At 49.1% G+C, this 22,883-nt stretch overlaps 1 long non-coding RNA gene across 4 annotated transcripts in view; it reads left to right on the top strand.

The window, feature by feature from the left end:
• LOC102550999 (uncharacterized) overlaps window positions 1-22,883 on the top strand; it is a 62,102-nt gene that overhangs the window by 21,778 nt on the left and 17,441 nt on the right. For 2 of the 4 annotated variants that reach the window (XR_015684765.1, XR_015684762.1), the window contains 2 exons: window positions 6,327-6,382; window positions 7,244-7,358. The exons of the other annotated variants lie outside the window; for them this stretch is intronic. This is a non-coding gene — a long non-coding RNA (uncharacterized LOC102550999). The remainder of the gene's footprint in view (window positions 1-6,326; window positions 6,383-7,243; window positions 7,359-22,883) is intronic. 4 annotated transcript variants of the gene reach the window in all.

Genomic DNA, 22,883 nt, shown 5'->3' with positions numbered 1-22,883 from the left:
AAGCAGATGGGTCTCTGTGAGTTCCAGGCCCATCTAGTCTATGACCGCGTTTTCCTATATATTTGGGGTTGACCTTGAACTCCTATTTCAAAACAGGAGGTCATCTGCCTGTTTCAGAATACAGGCACGCACTATTGCACCCAGCCTCGGATCAGTTTGTCTAATGCTGCTCATTGAGCCAAAGGCAAGACGAGATCGTCAATGTCTGAGAGCTAATGGCTTCTGTGTGGGTTGCCCGGCTCAGTTCAGCTTCTCCCATTCAGTTCCCGTAGGCTTAAACTCTGCTCCTTGTACCTGGTTTAGGAGAGGATTACATGGGGTGCATTTCCTACCCCTGGTGTTTGCTGGGTTCACTGGGACATTTCTTCCTAAGGCAGGTTCTGGAGAAGAGGAGGAAGATACTATTGACTCCATCACCTAAGAAAAAGGGATGAGCCTGCGTCGTGAAGGACCTGCTGTGAGCCTGCACCGCCACCTGCTGGCCACAAGTTTAATTACATAGCAGATAGCTCGCAGTTCCCCCTCAACCTTTTCTTCTACTCCGAAAGACATATACATGTTAATATAAGGATAATAATAGCAAAGAAAGAATTTCTCTACTATTTAGACGTTTACACTTTTGTTTTTGGTTTTAATGAGAGCAGGGTCTCTCTTCAAAGCTCTGGCTGTCCTGGAACTTGCTTATGTAGATTGACGGGCCTGGAACTCACAGACACCCATCTGCTTCTAGTGTGTCTGACCTAATATCCTTTTCTGAATGTGTGTATGTATATATGTGTACGCGTTCATGTGTGTGCAGGTACATGTGTGTGCACATGTGTACCAAGGCCAGAAGATAACCTCACATGTTGTTCCTCAGGAGATGTCCATGACTTATGTTTGTTTTTTTTAAATTAATCAAATAATAGATTAATTAAAATATCATATTTGCATATGTTTAAGATACAAATGTAATGCATCTCATATAAATATATATTTCATAAATAAATTTAATTAGTAGAGCAAATAATTAATTAATTACTATAGAGGTGGGGGAGTATGTGGAGGTCACAACTGTAGGAGTTTGTTCTTTTCACACTCACTGAACCATCTCAGTGTCCTCACCTTGTATTTGGTATAGACTCTTCTCTCATGGGTCTGGAGTTTGCCATGTATGCTCGCTGGCTGGCCAACAAGCTCCAGGGGTCTGTTTGCCTCTGCTTTCCAAGTGCTGTGATCATAAGTGTGTGTCATGGCACATAGCTCTTTACAGAGCATCTGGGGGATCGGACATGGGGCTTCATACCTGTATGGCGAGTGCTTTGATGACAGAGCTATCCCCCCGAGACCCTAACATAGAACCTTCTAGAATGTACCCGCCTAGCAGATCTCTAGCTTCCATTATTCCCAAAGCTGAGAGCATCACCAGATAGCCTCTGAGATCCGAGATCCTCGCTTCGCCATGGCTTCCCTACCCAGTGGCTCTACCTACTACCTATGTGAGCAATGCCTTGACCTTGGGCCTCCTTTTGTTCTGTAACTGTAAAAAATATGAAAGCATTTCCACGCTGGAGCCCATTGTCGAGAGCCACCTGAACCTGTGTTCCTGGGCCACGTGCAGCCACTTTGGGCCCAAGAGTAAACTCTCTCTTATTTCCTCTGATGCACAAGTCAGGCTTTATATCAACACTTCTAAATGCTGGTAACATGGGTGTCCCTGGGAGCCCTGCGGACCTGCTGACATCTTGGTTTTCATCCCAGGGACCTGGACGTGCAGGAGTTTACCACGTCTAGACAATGGTCATGCCTTTGTGTGTGGTCACAAGCTACAGGGTAGGAAATGACAGGTCGCCTGTGTGTAGTAAGACATTTCACACGCAGTGCGAGGTCTCCTTCATTCTTTTGTTTATTTCACGGTCATTTTCTGAGTATCTACTATGTGCCAGGGACGCGCTCACTGCAGGGTTACAGGGCTGAACTGAATTTAGGGTCACCGTCTGTACTCCAAGAGGCCAAGTTAGTCACCAGCATTTTAGAATAAAACAGCCAAATTAATAACAACAACAAAAAAAGAGTAAAAGGAAATCTAGCGTGGCCACACTGGGAAGAGACACAGAGAGCCTGTGACCTTCTCAAGTCTACATTAAAAAAATTAAAGTTTAAATGCAAGGCCAGGGGCGTGCGCATCTAAGCAGTCCGAGCCCAGGAGAGGCCATGCCCACCATTGACCATCTGTGTCTGGATGTCAGTTTGACAAGTCTGTTTGTGGGAGACAACTTCTCTCTGTGGATGGCACATTTTTCCTTCTCCCACCACAGGAGAAATTCCTGGGGAAGTTCTCATTTCCTTGGGGTCGGTTGCTTCAATAGTCTCACTGTTATGTTGGGAGATACAAGTGTTCTTAGTGATGTCTTTATTTCTACTACTGCTTCAACAGTGATGGACAGTGGGCTAGCAGAACATGAGCAGTCACAAGCACACAGCTATCCGCAACACGGTAACAGAAATGGGGCCAGGGAGTTGTGAGGGCGTGGGGTTGGGGGCCCCGCCAGACCTCAGGCTCCAGACCTAAGGAGCAGTCCCCATTTCTCCTTGTTCAAATGTCATACAGGTTTAGTGTTCCCCGACTAGGGGTTGGGGTTTAAAGGCTGTTACAAGTGAGAGGGCAGAAGCATGGCTGCCTTCGCGGACTCTGGAGGTTCTCTCAACTTGCCTTGATCACTCCTGTCGTATCCTGAGGTTTCCAAAACTTCCTAGCAACTGTCTCCAAACCTCCAGAGTGAAGGCATGAAAGTGTGGTTCCTTTGGAAACACCAGCTCAGGGGCTCAGAAACTGTGAGACTTGGAGACTTGGAAACTCTGTGTCTGGAGACTTGGGTGTCCTGTCCAGCTATCGGTGGGTGGGACCACATCCTTCCTCCTCAGTCCTTTCCCCACCCCCCTTTCCTTTCCTTTCCTTTCCTTTCCTTTCCTTTCCTTTCCTTTCCTTTCCTTTCCTTTCCTCTCCTCTCCTCTCCTCTCCTCTCCTCTCCTCTCCTCTCCTCTCCTCCCCTCCCCTCTCCTCCCCTCCCCTCCCCTCCCCTCCCCTCCCCTTCCCTTTCCCTCCCTCCCTCCCTCCTTCTCTCTCTTTCTTTCTTTCTTTCTTTCTTTCTTTCTTTCTTTCTTTCTTTCTTTCTTTCTTTCTTTCTTTCTTTCTTTCTTTCCAGTTCCTTGTTATATATCCCAGGTTGGCCTTGAATTTGCAGACTTGGAGGGGTTTACGAAGGGTCTTAGGGGACACTGAGTGATTCATACAGAAGACCCACAGTGCTGCTTTGGGTGCAGATCAGGCTCAGTGGATCCACCCCAAGTCAGTGCTGGTCCCCATGGCTTAGCTTAGCATTGTTGGATCAAGTGTGGGGAGGCCAACTTCCTGTCCAGTTCTGTCCCATTTGCTCAGGCTGAGCCGGACAGAACAGCTAACAGGGAGTGGATTTGGTAGAGGTCACAGGGTAGTCTGTCCATACAGTCTCCTCCTCTGCTCGTCACTCTCCTGACACTGGCCAGCTTCATGCTTTATGTGGTTTTTTTTTTTTGTTAGTTAGTTAATTAATTAATTATTTATTGATTGAGACAGGATTTCTCTATGTAACAGCCCCGGCTGTCCTGGAACTCACTCTGTAGACCAGGCTGGCCTCAAACGCACAGAGATCTGCCTTTCTCACCCTGGGATGAAAGGCCTACCCCATCATGCCCAGCTTTAAGTGCATTTCAGAAGTAGCTGCCTGATATGAACATTGTCCAAGGGAGTGGGGGGAGGGGTGGCAAACGGCTCGGTGGGTGGAGTGCTTCGTGTGCACTCATGGCGACCTGAGTTTGTGCAGAACACATTCGAAAGCTTGGTGTGGTACCCACCCTGCTTCTGAACTCTCAGCCCTCCTCCTGGGAGATGGGAGGAGACATGAGGATGACCCTGCTCGGAGGCCCAACGGTCTGGAGAGACAGTGTCGGGTGTCGCAGAAGTAACAGGGAACTCTGCCTCAGCAAGTCAGAAGGTTGTAACTCTCTCGAGAAGGTCGTTGTCTGACCTCTACATGTGTACTATTGCTCGTGTGTTCCTCCCCCACTGCACAATACACATGCTACAGACAACATACACATGCACACTGCATGCACACACTGTTCACACTGTACATACATACACACGTAATACACAATGCACACACATGCACACACTACACAATAAACATGCATACGCACTGCATGCACACACTATTCATACTGCATGCATACACATATAACACACACACTGCACACACATGTATATACATACTGCACACACAGCATTTTGGCAAAATTTTTTAGAACTTTTTATGCATTGGCATGTGTGTATGTTTCTTTGTGGGTGTGGTATATGTCTGTGTATTTCTCTATGTGGGTGGTGTATGCCTCTGTGTGTGCATGTGTGTGTGGTGTATGTCTAATGCATATGTGGGGTATATGTCTGTGTGTTTCTCTGTGTGTGGTGCATACCTATGTGTATGTCTGTGTGTGTGGTGTATGTCTGTGTGTGTCTGTGTATGTCTGGTATGTGGTATATGTGGTGTGTGTGTGTGTGTGTGTCTGTGCATATGTGGTGTGTGTCTGTGAGTGTATGGTATGTGCTGTATGTCTGTGTATGTGTCTGTGTGTATGTGGTGTGTGTCTGTGTGTGTATGGTATGTGGTGTATGTCTGTGTGTGTATGGTATCTGATGTATCTGTGTGTGTCTGTGTGTCTGTGCATATGTGGTGTATGTCTGTGTGTGTCTGTGTGTATGTGGTGTGTGTCTGTGTGTGTATGGTATGTGGTGTATGTCTGTGTGTGTTTATGTGTATGTGTGTATGTGGTGTTTGTGTGTATGTGGTGTGTGTGTGTGTGTGGTGTTTGTCTGTGTATGTCTGTGTGTGTCTGTGTGTGTATGGTATGTGGTGTATGTCTGTGTGTGTGTTTATATGGTATGTGGTGTATGTCTGTGTGTGTATATGGTATGTAGTGTATGTGTGTGGTATGTAGTGTCTGTGTGTGTGTGGTATGTGGTATATGAGCATGTGTTCATGCAGATATCTGTGCTCATGGAAGCAGATAGAAGCCATGAAAGGAAGTCCGGAGTTCTGCTCTATCGCTTTTGGCTTTATTTCCTTGAGACATGGTCTCCACTGATCACAAAGCCAGGTTGGCAGTCGTCCATGCAACCCACAGCCCTGGGCTGCAGGCGTACATGTGGCCTTGTCTGGGCTTTTAACATGCGCATACTGGGGACCTGAACTCAAGTCTTTATGCTTGTGCAGCAAGTGCTCTTATCCGATGAACTACTCTCCCCCTTAGAACTTTGAGGTTTTTTTTTTTTTTTAGTATTAGAAGGTGTGACGTCAATGAGCAGCAAAGTGAACACCGGCAGGTACCACAGGGGCAGTGTCCGGGTCTGGCACTTTGTGCGATTCGAACACGGAGGACGTTGGCTGTGGCCCTGTCTAAGGAATGAAAATTTGGAAGAAGCCCAAGTGTCAACATCAGGGTCTTGGAAAAATAGATTGTGGTACAGATGGGAGCTGTCAGTAGCTGACAGCGTCCTTAGTTAAAATGAACGGCCTCAACACATTGAGATGCAAAGAGCTGCATTTTAGGAATTTGTACATGTGCGAGAAGAAATGAAAAGAGGGCAGGGGGAGATGAACACTGCTTTCATCTATCAATGAACAAACTAATACCTCATTGATGACCTCTATGTCATCCCTCAGATCTCAGTTTAATGTGTGGCTTCTATGGGAGAACCTCTCCCTGAGCCCTGGGCCAGGTAGGTACATTTTATATATCGTTCCTTCAGGTTCCTTGTTACCGTTGCGTGATTATTTAGTTAAGGTCCGTCTTGTTCACGAGCTTCATTTATCCAGAGACTCTGCACACTTCCTTCAAGAAAGCATGGCCCCGCCTGCCGCTCCCTGGATGCCCGCTCCGAGTAACCGAGTCTTTGAGCTCAGGATTCTTGTTTGTAAAAAGGATAATGACTCCCTTTTTTAAATGTTTTTAAAATTGAAAAAGTGTGTGTGTGTGTGTGTGTGTGTGTGTGTGTGCAGGTGTGTGCATGTGCAAGTGTATGTGTATGTACATGGGTGTGTGTGTATATGTATGTGCAGGAGTGTGTGTATATATATGTGTAGGTGCGTTCAGGTGCAAGTGTGTATATGTACATGTATATATGTGCAGGTGTGTGTATATACATGCAGGTGTGTGTGTGTGTGTGTGTGTGTGTGTGTGTGTGTGTGCGCGCGCGCGCAGGTCTACATGCCTTTGGAGGCCAGCAGTGGATTTTGTGTCTTGCTTCCCAGGAACTGTCTACCCTGTGCTGTGAGGACAGGAACTCTTATTGGAGCTCATCAAATAGGTGAGGCTGCCCCAAGGATCCACCTGTCTCTGCTTCCCCAAAGCTGCTATTAAGTGTACGCCACTGTGCCTGATGCTTCATCTACTACTACTACTACTACTACTACTACTACTACTACTACTACTATATTGTCATAATTGGGACAGGGTCTCACTATTTAGCCATGGCTGACCTGGAACCCACTATGTAGATCAGGTTGGTCTTGAACTCATGGAGATCCACTTGTCTCTGTCTCTCTAAGGCTGAGAGTAAAGAATGGGTCACCACACATGGTGACTGTTTTTAAATGTGAGTTCTGGGGATTGAATTCAGTTCCTTGTACCTAGAAGGGACATTCTTTACCAACAGCCATCTTCAGCCCCCGCGATTCTTTAGACAGTGGTTAGAATTAAAAAAAAACCAAAACCAAACCAAACCAAAACAAAAGTAAACAGATGAACTCAGCCTATCAAAGAGGTTGGTATTAGGACATCAGTTTATTTGTTCACTTAGGATTACTTTATTAGGTTTTTAAATGTGTGTGAATGTTTTTGCTGGGTGTATGCCTGTCCAGCATGTGTCTGTCTGGTGCCCTTGGAGGTAAAAAGAGGGTGTCGGATCCCCCTAGGACTGTGACTTACGGACAGTTGTGAGCTGCCACGTGGGCGCTGGGAATTAAACCTGGGTGGTCTGCATGAGCAGCCAGCGCTCTTACCTGCGAAACCATCTCTCCAGCCCTAAAACGACAGTTTGCCGAATGTGTATAATGTACTTGTACAAGAAACACCGTGTGACCACCAGGTGGCGCTGTGGTCATTTGCATGGGAGGTTTTTTTTTTTTTTTTTTTTACCCCATCCACTCACACAGCTTTCCTCTTTCAGTCTGCAGGGTCCCGAGTGGCCTTTCTGCCTCTGTCCTGTCCTCTCAGTGATGGCAGCCTTGAAACTGTCTTCTGAGTTATGGCAGCTACGCCCACAGGACTGGGTGACCCAGTGGGTAAGCCAGGCCTGGGAGAAACGTGGAAGGGGTGAGCGAAGGGCTCCAAGTAGAGAACTGGGAGCGGGTGCCGGGCCAGGGCTGTGGGTAAGTCCAGAGCTTTAGTACGACTGTCCTGTGCTCACCCACAATAGCACGAGCACCCTTCTTGTGCCACGCCGTGGGCGCTTACTTTTCAGAGTGGTTTCTGGGCAGAGCTATTTTGGCCTTTGCTTTTCACATCAGAAAGCTGATAGAGACAGATAAGAAGTTTGTAGGTTCGAAGTGGCAAGGCCCAGGCTTGGGGGGTTGGAGCTTCGTTCCGACTGCCAAGTCTAGGCTTTGTCACCTCTCTCTTTGGGTAAGCGTTTAACTTTGTTGTCCTTATGAAGCAGGTAAGCTAGTACTGACCTCTTTGAGTTTCCACGAGGAAGAAATGACCAAAACTTGCACAGGAGGAGCTTGGGAATTATCAGTTGTGGTCATGATGGTTTTGCCCAGGGTCAGACATGGGAGGGTAGAAGAGCTCTGGGCTTTCTAAGAGTTTTCCTTTTTAAAACAGGAAAGACCAGAAGACTGATATGCACCCTGTGGTGTCCTTGCAGCTGTTATGTGGAGTTTTGAGCACTGGGTAGGAGATTCATGAGTTTGTAAAATGTCACTTCCTGTCCTCAAGAGGAAGCAGATGGTCACATAAACCTAGGTGTGATTCTTGGGTGTCAGTCTTCGGAGTCATTCTCCTGGGACTCTCCCTTGGACCTGGGGCTCCTCCCTCCATTAGGTTGGCCTGGCTGGCCAGTGAGGTCTGAGGATCTGCCTGCCTCTGCCTCTCCTGAGCTGGGATTACAAATGCCTGCCACCACACCCAGCTTCTGACGTGGGCACAGGGGATCAGACTCGGATCCTTGTTCTCATTCCACTGACTTTGCTATTTCCCTCTCCCATCCTGTCCCTTCTACTTCTTTTATTTTCTGTCTTTGTTGCTGTGCATATTGTGCTACTTGAGAGATAAAATGCCTCTCCCGGCACGGGGCTCCAGGTCCCCAGCAGAGAGCTATATCACACCTTCTTCTTGCTCAGCACGGTTGGCAGGTTATGGCTCTGTGCGTGTGTGCGTGGAGCCTACCGAGAACCCAGACATTCGGAACGTCTGAGGGCTGCGAGGCACCCACTGGTGATCAGAATCACCATGGGCTCCACTCTCCTCCAGGGTCTAGCGAGCCCTGTCCCCCGCCTCTTCCATACCCACAATGTTCCTGATACATCTGCTGATATGCTGACGAGGACACGGAGCTGGGGCTGGGCAGACACGGAGCTGGGGCTGGGCGTGCTCCTCAAGGTGTCATCACACATGGTATCGGTCTTTTGTCCCATTTTGGCATTTACCGGAAACAAGTAGGAGAGGTAGGGCTTGATCTCAGCCAGGGTTTGAGGTTTGGTGACGTTCGTTGATGGTCCCTGTGGCAGAGGCATGCATGAGGCTGACTACGGATATCTTGGAGGCTTGGGAAGCAGAAGTCAGGCTGGAGTGAGGCTCAACTATAGAACCTGAAAGCCCAAATACTACATCTCCTGCCAGGGTGATATCCATTTCTAGCCGGGCAGTGAGAAGTGGCTGCCCAGGGACCTGGCTCAGGGCGCTGGCACTATTGCTCTGATCACTTAACAGCTGCCCCCAAGGATCAGGGTGCTGTGAGCTTCCTGTCAGGGTCACCTCGAACTTCTCAGATGCAGCAACTCATCTAGTTCTTCCTTTTAGGTCAAATCTCCAAATAGGATGCACTACGAATGATCCAAGGTCCTTGGGCATGAGGTGTGGGAACCTGCCTGGATGTACATCAGTTCTTTTCCTCCTCCTCCTCTTCCTCCTCTTCCTCCTCTTCCTCCTCCTCCTCTCTTCCTCCTCTTCCTCCTCCCCTCTTCCTCCTCTTCTTCCTCCTCTCCCTTCTCCTCTTCTTTCAGTTTTTGAGACAGGGTTTCTCTATGTCACCATGGCTGTTCTGGAACTTACTCTGTAGTCCAGTCTGGTCTCAAACTCACAGAGATCCACCTGCCTCTGCCTCCTGAGTGCCGGGATTAAAGTCGAGTGCCACTGCTGTCCAACCGAGCATCGTTTCTACTGGTACCCTTCCCTCCTCCCTCCTCCAGCACTTAATTTAACATTCCCAACACTCATTCATCGTGTGGGTGTCTCGATGTGAATGTGGGGCTCAAGGATAGCTTTCAGGACTCAGTTTTCTCCTTCTATAATGTGGGTTTTGGGGACTGAACTCAGGTCATCAGGCTGGGCAACCACTGAGCCATCTTGCCAACCCAAGCATTTAAATTTAATGGCCTTTTGGCTGCTCCTCTTCTGCTGGAGAGACTAATCCTGTGAATGAACTTGGGCTGCCACGGTGTTGGTGAACCAATAGGCAGTGGGCAGGTAGCTGAATGTCTAATGAGCTGAGCTCCGGGGACATTCAGGTACTCTCTGGGGGATGTTCCTTTGTCCTAGAATGGGTGGCACTCTGGTGATTGTCTGGGTTTGTTTCTCCCCCACAGTAGCCCCTGGCCTCCAGTGGTGGTGGGGTTGGGGGAGGGGGAAAGAGTATACGGACAGCAGCTGCTAGGCGACTTCTCATCTTGGCACAAGATTTTAGGCGAGCTCCTGTGGCTGTTTGCAGATTTGTATTCCAAAACGGAAAAGCAGAAATAATCCCAGTGGGATCACGAAACAAAAGGGTGACAACCAGTACACCCTCTCTAGCCTCGGTCTGCTCTGTGTCCTGTTTGCATTTGCTGGCCTAGGGCCACCTCTGCTACAGGTCCCTGCTGGACTTGGCTGCACACAGCCACTGGACCGTCATTGTAGGCCACAAACTCTGTCTGAACCTCAGCTTTAGATGCTGCCAACCTGGGAGTTCTGCCATCCGCCTAGAAGGAGCTGGGGGCCATGCGTGTATTTTTGCAAGCAAGGTCTTCGGGTGGTAATTTTATCACAGGCAGAAGACAGACACACTCACACGCCCCCAAATCACTAATGGGGCCTCCCTCTGAAGGTGCTTCTGCTTCTCGAGTGGTGATTACTCAGTACCCTGTGTAATTATTTAATCAACCCAACTAAGTCCTCAGCGTGAGTAGAGCCAGGGTAGCTGACCAGACCCCCCTCCCCCCACCCTGTCAGGAGCACAATCAGCTGCAGAGAGGGAGAGGGAGCAATTACCCCCACCCCCACCCCCACCCTGCTCTTCTTTCCTTTGTGCAAAGACTGGGCTGTGTGGGAGGGAAGGGTGGCCTAGAGGGGGGAGCGGGCCAGGTCACCTTGGGACTCCCTCACTGAGGACACAGCAAGAGTGGTCTTCTGAGATTTTGGGGACACCAAGGACCAGAGACCCTAAGGCAGCAGGCATGGGACTCATAGAAACTCAGTCTCTGAAGATCAGTCTCAGGCCTGGATTTCCTTCCTCCCTCCAATTTTTCCTTCCTCCCTCTTCCCACCCTCCCATTTCACAGGTCCTAGGGGTGCGCGCGCGCGCGCGCGCGCACACACACACACACACACACACACACACACACACACGAATTCTTATTATCAAATGTACAGTGAAAAACGTCTCTCTTCCCCTCTTCCCGCCCACACTCCCACCCTTCCCCTAGAGGTAACCACAGCTGTCAGCCTGGAGACACTGCTCAATGCTTCTTCTGCATTCACACACTTAGCTGTGTATCCCTGGGATGCCCTGCTCATCCAAACATCTCTCATGTTGTCTAGACCAGTGGGTCTCACGTTTGGGGACTGATTTCATCCCTGGGGACATGAGCAATGTGTGGAGGCATTTTGATCCCTATGCTGGGAAGGACTGCTCCTGGCACCCAGTGGGTGGAGGCCGGGATACTGCTAAATTCACTGTGTGACACAGGTCAGCTCTCACAGCACAGTGATCCAGCCTGAGGATCAGTAGCGTTCACTGAGGATGAGAGGGCCAGGTCTAGAAAAGTCTTTGCTTGTTCCCCTCCCCAGTCATCATCATTGTTATGATCACCACCATCACCACCGTCACTACCACTACCACCACCACCACCAGCACCATCATCACCATCACCACCACCACAACTATCATCACCACCACCACCACCACCACCACCACCACACCACCATCATCACCATCACCATCACCACCACCACAACTATCATCACCACCACCACCACCACCACCACCACCACCACCACCACCACCACCACACCACCATCATCACCATCACCATCACCACCACCACAACTATCATCACCACCACCACCATCACCACCACCATCACCACCACCACCATCATCACCATCACCATCACCACCACCACCACCACAACTACCATCACCACTACCACCACCACCACCACCACCACCACCACCACCACACCACCACCATCATCATCACCATACCATCACCACCACCACAACTACCATCACCACCACCACCATCATCACCATCACCATCACCACCATCACCACCATCATCACCATCACCACCACCACCACCGTCACCACCACCACCACCATCACCACTGTCACCACCACCTTGAGAGTCCTGGCAGGTTAATGGATATCTTTTTCCTTCTCATTACCTCTGCCACTTCTTTTGACAACATCCTGGTCTATGCTTTGATTCTTTCACTTTTTTTTTTTCTGGAGCTGGGGACCGAACCCAGGGCCTTGCTAGGCAAGCGCTCTACCACTGAGCTAAATCCCCAACCTTGGTCTGTGCTTTGAATTGCTTCCAGTTGGGGAATGAATGGAAGCTCCCATGTTCATGTTCTTGTCTGGTTAGATATTGGGATCCCCACATAGTTACTGGGGTAAGTTATTGGTTGAGTGATTAATTTCCCAACAAATGCTTCTGTTCGAAATGCCACACACTTCAATTTAATTAGCAACTGCATTGTGTTCTTATACAAGTGGCTCTCGGAGTTTCCCTATCACAGATCCAAGTTTTAAGGAAGATGCTGACTTGTTTTAACGTTATCCTCTATGCTTTCTGGAGGGCTAGAGGGAATCTGACCATGATAGGGTGTGTTTAGTCCAGCCACACCATCCACCACTATGGGCCTTCAAGGGAGGAGCATTTGATTGGTAACAGAGAGGCTTCTGTCTCCAGCTCTCCTTGTATGCAGGGCAAAGGGGGCTGGCGGGGAGCTTCATGTATGGATAGCTCTCAGTGAGTCTGGGTGGAATGCCCACCATCTTTGAGAAGTCATGTCCTCTCTGAGCCTTCACTTGGAAGTTCCTTGGCTTAGCAGGGGACCAGTTGCAGCCCAAGGAGAGACAGCTGTGGGGAGAGAGCCTGTGATCAACAGAACACACTACCAGACCTGATTTCTTCAGAGAGAAAAGATGAGACCAGACGGCCATCCATCTCTCTTCTTTTCCTCACCACTCTCTCCAGAACCTTGACACTCAGATGCGAGAGCTTTTCCTTGCTTGTGTGTATGTGAGTGGCGAGGCTTGCGTGGGAGGCACCAGACATAGCCAGGGCAGCCCTGAGAGACACATTTGACCTCACTTCCCCCCCAACTGTCCACATTTGGAACCAGTGGCCACACAAGTCTAAATTAGTTAATAAATCACCCTGAGTGATAAACAGGGTGATAGACGCAAGCCTCACTTATCACTTTTTTATTAAGGAGAAATAAATCAAACTCACATTGTTGCTATAAACCTTTCAAACTGGTCAAATCCTGGCTGGCGGAAGCTGATTAACATGGCCACATAGAGGGACCATTTGTAGCTGATCATTGACATCCATCCATCCCTGACATTTTCCCTCTGGGGAGGAGGTGACAGGAGACAGGTGCCGTCCCACCATGCACCATTTCCCTGTCCCTTTGATGCATGAGAGGAACGGTCTGCGTGCACACGAAGCTTGGTGTCAGAGAACTGTGTCAAACTGCCAGGCACCCGCGTGACCCCAGGAGCCCTCAGCCCGTCTCTGAGCTGTAGCTGTCTCTTCATTAGTGCAAGGGGCTACAGAGCTTGCTCGGTGGTTCAGAGCACTGGCTGCTCTTCCAGAGAACCTGGGTTCAATTCCCAGCACCCATATGGTTGTGCACGGCCATCTTTAATTGCAGTTCCAGGGGGGAGCCAATGCCCTTCTCTGGCCTTTGCAGGCATTGTGTGCATGTGGTGCACAGACAGACATGGGCAGGCAAAACATCCATACATGGTACAAAAAAAAAAAAAAAGGGTAAACTACACGTCCTCCTTAGATGTTCTGAGTATCTTGGTGCCGAAGTTCTTGGTTTCAGGACCCTTTATGTATCTGAAAATTGCTAACATCTCCTCACGACTTTTGTTCATGGGAGTCACACCTACTGATATTTAAAAATCAGACACTTAAAAATCTACTTGTTTATTTAAAATAACAGTCACAGATCTATTTCAAGTGGGTATAAACAATATTTTCAACAAAAGCAGAGATGAGGGTGGGGTAGTGGTTCAGGGGGTAGAGATTACTGGGCAAGCATAAGAACTCGAGTTCGGACCCTCAGCACCTGTGTTAAAAAAAAGCACTGCAGTGTGTGGCTGCAACCCCAGGACCCCTGGGCCAGTCTAGCAGAATTAGTGGACTCCAGATTCTTGTCTCAGAAATCCTGTCTCAAAAGAAGAAGGTAGGGAGCAGTGGTGTAGGCCACTCCGGCAGCAGGCAGCTCCTGGAAAACCTCCCTATAGACTCACGAAAGAGTGAGAATGGAATGGTGATGCGTTGGGCTCCGTTCTTAGCACGGTAAAGAGCAGCGTCAACCTCGTGGGCTTTCATAAAGGATGCCTGCTGCTGGGAAAGGCTAAGCTGAAGCCACAGGTAGAAGGGAATGACACAGGGGGCGGTCTCTTGAGGGAGCTGGTCCCAGTCAGGTCTCTACCATGGTCTGACCTCCTCTGAAGCCTGCCCATCCTCTACGGACAGGGCGCTAGCTAGGTCTTATGCACGACTACCACTCCTATCTCCCATCAGTCCCTCTACTAGCACAGCCTTGCATTGACCGATGGTTCGATGTCACAGGCTCCCTTGTCTCCCAAAGTCTGGATGGTTCAACCAATGAGATTTCCATGCTGGGTACTAAGGATGGTAGGGTCTTGGGGACGAGAGCCATAGCTGCTATATCTCTTCTTCCTTCCCATCTTGTCCCTTCAAGCCCTGGCGTCGGAGGGGTTTGTCACTGGTACTCGTTCCTGGGGTGTAACACCTTCCTGCTTGCTTTTCCTGTATCTTTCTCAGTTGAGAGAATTAAACTGTACTCGATTGGCACCTGCTTCTTGTGGGAAGGGGAGAGATACGGGGCACCTTCTGTAATAAACACACCAGCCGAGCACTTCCTCATCCTTGGCTGATTCTAGTCACCCTCCCCCTACACTCCAGTGTCTTTTTCTTTTAATTGAGTTCTGCCCCAGGGACTTTGCACGTGTTGATTCTGAAGGTAAAACCACACTCCCTCAGCGCTCCCCTTAGCTAACACATTCCCGTCCTCTGCTTGGCGGTTTGCACTTGCTAACCTCTTTGCCCTCTCCCATTTCCCCGTCTAGGCTGCCAAGGCACTAGACTCCCAGGGTCTTCTTCCAGCTACCGTTTTGTAAATGCTTGTATGCATTTATCAAACACTTCTATGTAGAGTTCGCCCTGTACCAGACACCATGTGAAGTATTATAATATCCAAATCTGCCTACAACCACCGGATAAATGGTTAGAGTCCCCATTCTACAAACGGAGAAACCGAGACACCACGAGGTTGTGAAGGACCGGAGCGGGGATTCAAACCCAGGAGGTCTGGCTCTCCTACCTCTCCTCGCTCTCCTCGCCTCAAGTTATTTGATTAAACCCGTTTTTCCTCAACCACAGTGTGAACCTGTGAAGCTTGCTATGCTGTTTTCTATCCTCAGGGGCAGGCTCAGTGTCTGGCGCACACTGGGTGCTTTACGGGTATTTGCAGGGACGAACAAACAGTAGACAACAGCCACCGATTGCTGTAGTACCTTCTCCTTGCAGGGTTCCAGGACTCGATACAGCTTGGTTCTTTCTTGAGGGGGGTGTGTGCGTGTTTCCCAGGTCCTGGACAATCTTCCTGTGGGTATGCAGTCTTCGTTCTCCCAAAGCCTGGAGTCCTTGAGCATCTCTCTTGCGGTAGATGCCTCTGGAAGCTGCTTCTTCCACAGTGGCTGAAGGAAGTCTCCCCAGCGCCAAGCCACACTGCTCTGAAAGCCATCCTTGAACGAATGACCTGCTAAGAGTGCAGTTTTCGCTCCCTCTCTCCCGGACTTTGATTTGATCAGGCCAAATCTGAAATGATGTGTGAAAGTAATGATATTTGGTAATTAAATCTCTGGTGACGGCCACTGCAATTTGTGCTACATGCATTGTTCATAAGGAAAAAAAAAAACCCGCATCAATTCATTTTCTGACCGGCTACTCCAGGGACTAGCAATTAGGGGCTGCTCATCGCTCTCGTCGCCTCGCATATTAAAGAGCTACTGAAACGCAAAGAGAATTTGGGAGGGTTTCCCCCCTCCCAACCTTCTAATAATGTTAGCTTAATTAGGGAGGTTCAGTGATAAAGGGGCACTTTGTGATGATTTGAGCAAACCATGGTGGAGAGGAGAGAGTGAGCTAACAGGGAGGAAGGTGTGGGGTGAGGTTTGGGGCTGTTCACCCTGGGGCACCTGGTGGTGAGTAAGGACAAAGAGTTCTGGACATCCCAGTGAAGTTCTGCTTCCTTCCACCTTGGGTCTTTTCCTTCCTTCCCTTCCCTTCCCTTCCCTTCCCTTCCCTTCCCTTCCCTTCCCTTCCCTTCCCTTCCCTCCCCTCCCCTCCCCTCCCCTCCCCTCCCCTCCCCTTCCCCCTCCCTCCCTCCCTCCTTTCTTCCTTCTCTTCCTCCCATTTCCCTCTCCCTACACTTCCTGTCTTCTCTAACCTCTTTTTTATGGTTGAGCTTTGGAATTTGGAATTTGTCTTCCTGTCCCCCTAATGACGGGCCCAGTTCCTTCATCTTTCCTCCCTCATCCTGAGCGGACCTGCCCATTCCCAGCATCCCCCAGAGGGATGTAGCACCTTTGAACTCACATCCTCATCAGATCCAGTAGCTGACACTGTTCTTTCCACAGACACACCACAGCTGGATACTTTGTAGCATCTGAGGGAGCATTTTCCGCTGCCCTCCAGAGGCTTTGTGCTCTACCTGTCTCCTTCCTCCCACTGGCCTCTGGCAACCACTGATCTTCAACTGGAGTTGCAGTTAGAAGGAGGCTGCACGGCATTTGCACGGCATCTCTTCAGATAGGCTCCGTCCCGTGTTCCCAGCTTCTGCTTCTGTTTGTACAAGTCGAGGAAGCCCCCAGCCCTCATCACCACCTACCTGGTGATTGCTTTTGGATGGATTCACTCCCAGAGGGGAATGGATCACAAAGGGGCAGGGGCACAGCTGGTCCTGGTTAGGAAAATGGGACAGTGATCAACTGATGGGTCTAAGGATTCCAGGGCAAAACTAAATGTGGCAGTGACTCAGCTGGCAGTGGCTGGCCTTCAGACTTTTCCAGACCAGGAGCTGTCTAGTGCATCCACTCACCTCTTTAGGGAGTGTAGTTGTAGCCCTTCTTACAGGAGAAATGGTCCTCAGAGGTCAGGCAGGTGCTTGGAATTCACAGAAGTAAAGAAGGCCCTGCTGGTCTGCTGTCTAGGTGTGCGTGATGGTAGCTAGGTCGGAGGGGGATTTATGAGGCAATGGGGGATATTCTCCAGACACACTGACTAGAGCGAAGCCACAGTTGAGGTGTGACTAGAGGGCCTGAAAAGCATGAATTTTAGTTGTATTTGGTTTTAATTAATGCCATTCATTTCGTTTTAGTCTTTGAAGGTTTCTGGAAGCGCATTATTGACTCGTTCAGGATGTCTACCCTGGCGGCCATTCACACAGTCTTTGCGTAAGGCTCATGACTAAAGGGTCATTGCCCTGAGATTTCTCATTTATTTTTTCCATTTATCAGAGTTACTAATTTTGTGTATGAGGGTTTCGCCGACATATATGTGCACCACATATGTTCTAGGTGCCAAGAGCAGTCAGAAGAGGGTATCAGGCTCCCTAGAACTGGAGTTCTGGATGGTTGTCAACCACCATCAGGGGGCTGGGAATCAAACCTGGATCCTCTTCAAGAGCAACAAGTGCTCTTCACCACTAGGCCATCTCTCCAGCTCGAACTTTCTCATTTCTGTAAAACTTACTCGAGGGTAAAATTAATTATCTCACATTTCACTCAAAATTTCAACAGTTATTTATTTCTTTTAATGAGACTGTAGCCTCTATATACCCATTAGCTACTGTTAGAGTGTAGTTTGTCTTTTAAAATGAGGTCTCACTAAAACGATGTTACCCAGGCTGGCTTTGAACTACTGGACTCAGCTGAGCCTCTGGAGTAGCAGGGACTGGATGTGCATGGTCCGTGCCTAGCTTTGAATTGTAAATTTAAATAGGGTGGCTACTGTACGAGATAGACAGCATACCAGACCTTTGGACAGTTTGTGGCAGAGTCCGCCCCCCACTCCTCGCCTCCACTGTCAGCCCTTGGCCCTCCGGTCTGGTCATATTTCATTTCCCTGGAAGAACCGGCAAAGGGGTAGGGGGTTCTGCTCTCACCCTTTGCCACGTTCATGGCCTCTTGTCTTTTACTACTTGTTGAGTAAACACCTCACGGCGCGATCTTAACCTGCAGGAAGTCAACACTCTTCTCAGGATCCCGGTGCAGCGGCTCCCGCCTTTATGGCAGAGGCTAATGGCTTTCCTTAAGCCACACAGCTGGAACACAGGCCGCTTAGGTCGCTGGGCTTCCAATCCCGGCAGTCAATGCACAGGGCCAGGCTTGGGTTTCCCAGGCTCTCTTTTTTCTTACATCTCAATTCTTACATCTGTTTCTACGGACGTGGATTCAAACGCGAGTCTTCTAATTGTGAGGCAAAGGCAGCGCAGGTAAGGGAGGGAGGAAGGGGGGGGAGAGGTGGGGGGAGTGGCGGGGGGGGGGTGGCTCCTAGGGGATATCGTTAGTTTCTACCGGCTCAGCGTCGTCAGGGGGCGGCATGGGTTTGCATGGGTTCAAAGCGATGGAGAGCTGGGGTGTTCACTTCCCAGTCACTGGAGTATTGCCACACATGCCAGTGGCTTGCTACGGAAGTGGACAAAACCCACCCCGTGGACAAAGAAAGCTCCCAGGCAAGAAAACGGCAGCTGGTGGCAGCCCTCCCTCAAGGGTGTTGTAGAAATCCCTCACACTTGGCTGAGCCTGGAGTCACGGGAAGCCAGGATCATCGGGAAGCAGTTCTCTTCTGCTGGTTCTGAATGTCTCTTAGGGACGGTGACTGCCCCCTTTTTAGGGGGTTAGCCACAGCAGAGCAGATGGTGCCTGGGTGATGATCTTTGGAAACGGGGATGGATTTGCAATTCAGAAAGGAGGGGAGGCTGGGAGCCTTTGCATATGTATAAAGAAAGTTTTTCCTACAGCTGTACTGGTGTGAATTAGGTTGAGGGCATGCTTAAATTCACTTAGGGGTGCAGATTTTGGGGGGATCATTCCAGAGGTCTTTATCAATATCCTTCAGCATATAAACAACTTACGGATCATAAATCATTCAACTTCCTTAAAGCGAGTCCCTTAATCAAGGTTTACAGGCAACTTTTAGCCTACTTTGAGTACTAGGTACTTGAGGGGAAAGTTTTTTTTTTCCTCTTTCTTTCTTTCTTTCTTTCTTTCTTTCTTTCTTTCTTTCTTTTTTTTGTTGTCTATTCAGCAATTCAAGTTTGCTTTTGAAGATGTGACTTTCCCTTTCTGAATTCCTGTTGGAGCAGGACTCTTTTGAGAAGATGGTTTTACACCTTTAAACAAATGAGATTTAATTTTCTTTCTCTGGCCATATCCCTTCCTAAGCTTTAGAGAAGCCAGGCTGACTAGACAGTTGTGCTGGCTTCTGAAGTCTGGCCGCCCTGCATCTGGAAGCTATTCTGCATTGAATAGAAGCTGGTTCTGCATTTAGCCCCCTTTTGTCTTTTTGGTGCTAACTGAGACCCTCCCTGTAAGGTAGGATTTGCTACCTGATTTCATTGCTAGGAGGTGGGCCGAGAGATTTCAGTGCAGCTAGCTGACAAGGTGTGGAGGGTGGGCTGCTTAAGGATTAGATCATGCTTCTAGACCTGGAAGGGTCAGTTGCTTACATTGCCCAGGCTTCCTCTAGAGCCGTGGTCCTCAACCTACCTAATGGTGCAACCCTTTAATACAGTCCATTATGTTATGTTGTGGCGAACCCCAGCCATAAAATAATCTTCGCTGCTAATTCACAATTATACTTTTGCTATTGTTGTGAATTATAATGTTTTTTTTTTTTTGAGATAGAGGATTGCCAAAGGGGTCGCGACCCACAGGTTGAGAACATCGCTATCAGTCCAGTGTCTTAAACCACTGAGGCTGGAATCTGGGGAAATGAAGAAAGAGGTGGATTTTCAAAGCCTTGCAGATGGGCATCAGGTGAAGCTCCTCATAGACAGGACCAGAAACAACAATATTTGAAAGCTTGAAGCCTTGACACCTCACTTCAGGGCCACGGAGTTGATGGAGGGCAGAGCCGGGCAGGCATCAGTTTGAGTATTGAATCTGCTGGGATTGGGTGTGATTTTTGGGCTAGGTGTCACGTCCCGAGGAATGTACCTTTGAATTATGACAACGTAATTATAATTAAACAGACTTGCAGTGTTTTTTTTTTTTTTTTTTTTTGTTTTGTTTTTTTTTTTTTTGATACTCAGGTCCCCAGGGGATGGCTATTCCTCATAAAGGGTCACAGCACCCACCTCTTCCAGCTTTCTCACCCGGCCTGGAATTTGGCTGCTGACCTCCAGTCCCCCGGCTGGCCGTGGCTGGGGGGAGCCACCCTCCTTGCTGATGCCCACAGCATGCTCAGTTGTGCCCATCTTCTCCCGAGGAGGATGGTATCGACATTTCAAAAACAGTTTAATTATTCTGCGGCTGCCTGGCTATTAGCTGCGACAAGAGAGCTCAGGGCTATTTTTCAGCATTAATTTTCCATTTGAAATGAATTCCTTTTGGTTACACTTTTTAAATGTTTCTTTTAATTAGACGCAATTACTTCAGAAGAATTGCTTTTATTCCTCAGCCTGAGATCCCAGCGATAAAGTCGCTATCTGGCCCCACCGAACGGCCGGGACGGCTCATTTAGTCTCTGCACTAAAGTATATTGAACTAGGAAATTATACAGCGAATCAACTATTAATTCCTTTTATGATCGCTCACTCTAACATCTTGAATGAGATCTTCAGGGGGAAATTTAGTCACAATAGGGATCATTGTCTCCCCCACCAACCCCCGCCCGCCCTCCCCACCCTTCTTAGCCCTCGGCCCAGCGTGAGGGAGGCTACCCTCCTGTTGGTCAAGGCACAGGGGCAGGATGCCATAGGGATCGTGGCTTTCCTGGGGGCTTTGTGGCAGGGGATGGATAGTGCGGCAGAAGCTGCTTGGCTGAAGGAGTACCTTTCAGACCTCAAGAAGAAGGAGACTGGCTATGTGGAGACAGAAAGATTATCCCAGCCTTTGAAGGTCTGTTCTGTGATCTGGTCCTTCGCGATGCAGTACTGCTGGCGGCCTAGGGGCCAGTAGGTGGCGCTCTCCCATTGCGTTGGCAATTCTGTCTGAACTGGTGGAGGAAGCTTTCACAGTCATTCGGGAGACTCCTTTCAGAGACCTTAGCCAGAAGCAGGCTTAACAGACAGGGAAACTGAGGTACAAAGATGGGTATGTGCTCACAGAGAAAGGCTGAACCAACACTTTTAGTCCTTGGACCACGTCTCTGAATTTGATTCCTTGTAGGGGATGTTGCTGGTGAAAGTCATGCTCAATGTACATGATATTCTGTCACTTAGCTGTCAGAAGAGGAGAGGCTAGGCAGGATCACTGGACTTCCAGGGGCACTTGGAATAGCCAGAGGAGGGCCCCGTGCTGGTTGTGACTGAAAATGGATTACACATATTGTGCGATTATGGTTCTGCTGTCCCCGGAAGAGGACCCGGAGGGAAGATTCACTTGAGATGCCAATGTGATGGGTGCCTCAGTTTCTCCAACTGCTTTTCTTAATGGAGGCAGGTTTGAAAGATAGGTAGGAGTTTGGAGGATGGGGAAGCTCACTGAGTAGAAGGGAGTGCCTGTGATACGTCCCTCCCTTCCCTCAGGTCTGTATACCCATGCTGGGAGTTTGTCTTGACAGACTGCCCTGGCTGCTCTGTGTAGAACTGTGAGGGGCTCTTGGCTAAAGCCAGGTGGAAAAGAAAGAAAATGGTCTCTGTCTGATAGGGATGTGGTTCTTCCAGGGCCAGAATCACCTTGGAACATTTATGGCCTGGGATAGTAGCTACTGTCTATGAGACTCCTCTGAGGGTGGATTTTCAGGGGGGCTCTGAGCTTCCATTTGTTTCTGATGAGGAAAAGAAAGGGACTTTTTTTGGTCTATCTTCAAGGTTCATTTCTTCAGGATTTTGAAGGAAATCAATACATTTTCATGGCCCTCTGAAATATCATGGGTCCCAGGCGCTGCTCCTTTGCCCAAGGAAGAGTCTTCATTGCTTTGGAGGAAGCGAAACCAAACCAAACCAAAACCAGATAGGCTTTGGAGTCCGGATCTCCGACTTCGAGACTGATGGAGGGAAGCGATAGGGCTTTTTGCTACCTCTTTGCCCGCAGCCTCTCTTGATTCCTGGGTAACATGACAACGGGCCCAAATCATTCACACAGTGATTCCTTTTCTGATTGCATCATTCATGTGTGTGTGTGTGTGTGTGTGTGTGTGTGTGTGTGTGTGTGTGTGTGTGTGTGTGTGAATAAGTGGAACAGCCAGCACCTTTGGGTGCTTCTACCTGGTCCAGATTGCAGGATGATCTTGTCAACCCTTCGTCATTCCCAAGCCTCTGCTCTCAAGGGAACCAAGGAGCACAGGCACTCCAGAGGTCCTTCAAGCTTGTAGGTCTGGCATGGAAGGCTGCTTGGGGCTCTCCCTGAATAGTCTCTACCCCTCCCCAGCATGGAAGACTGAGGTTAGGTCAGGAATGGAGTTCCAGTATTCAACTGCCTTTGGCAATTGACTGGGCTCCAAGAAAGATATAGCTGTCTAAGGGGGCGTTCCTCTCAGGAGGGGAGGGTGGTATACAGAGGAGGGGTGGTCCTTGTTAAGGCTAGTTTCTCTTCTGTCCCCAGAGACCCTGCTTTGAATAGAAAGTGACATAAGATGTTGTAGGGGTGCAGCCTTTGGGTGGTGTCAGGGTCTCACGAATGGGATTTGTCTCCGTCATTCAGCGATGAAGAGAACAGAGTTCTCTATCAGGTGACGAGATGGTCTATGCCAGACTTGGGCACACTGACCCCTGACCTCCAGTCTCCAGAACCGAGAGAAAGACTTATCTTCTGTCCACGACACTGGATGTGATATTTGATACTTATTACATCAGCCTGAGCCAAGGGACATTTCTTCTTCTGTTTGACCT

This window comes from Rattus norvegicus, chromosome 3 (genome assembly GCF_021556685.1).
Source record: "Rattus norvegicus strain SHRSP/BbbUtx chromosome 3, alternate assembly SHRSP_T2T, whole genome shotgun sequence".
Classification (NCBI taxonomy): Eukaryota; Metazoa; Chordata; class Mammalia; order Rodentia; family Muridae; genus Rattus; species Rattus norvegicus.
This window is presented reverse-complemented; position numbering and strand designations above follow the sequence as displayed.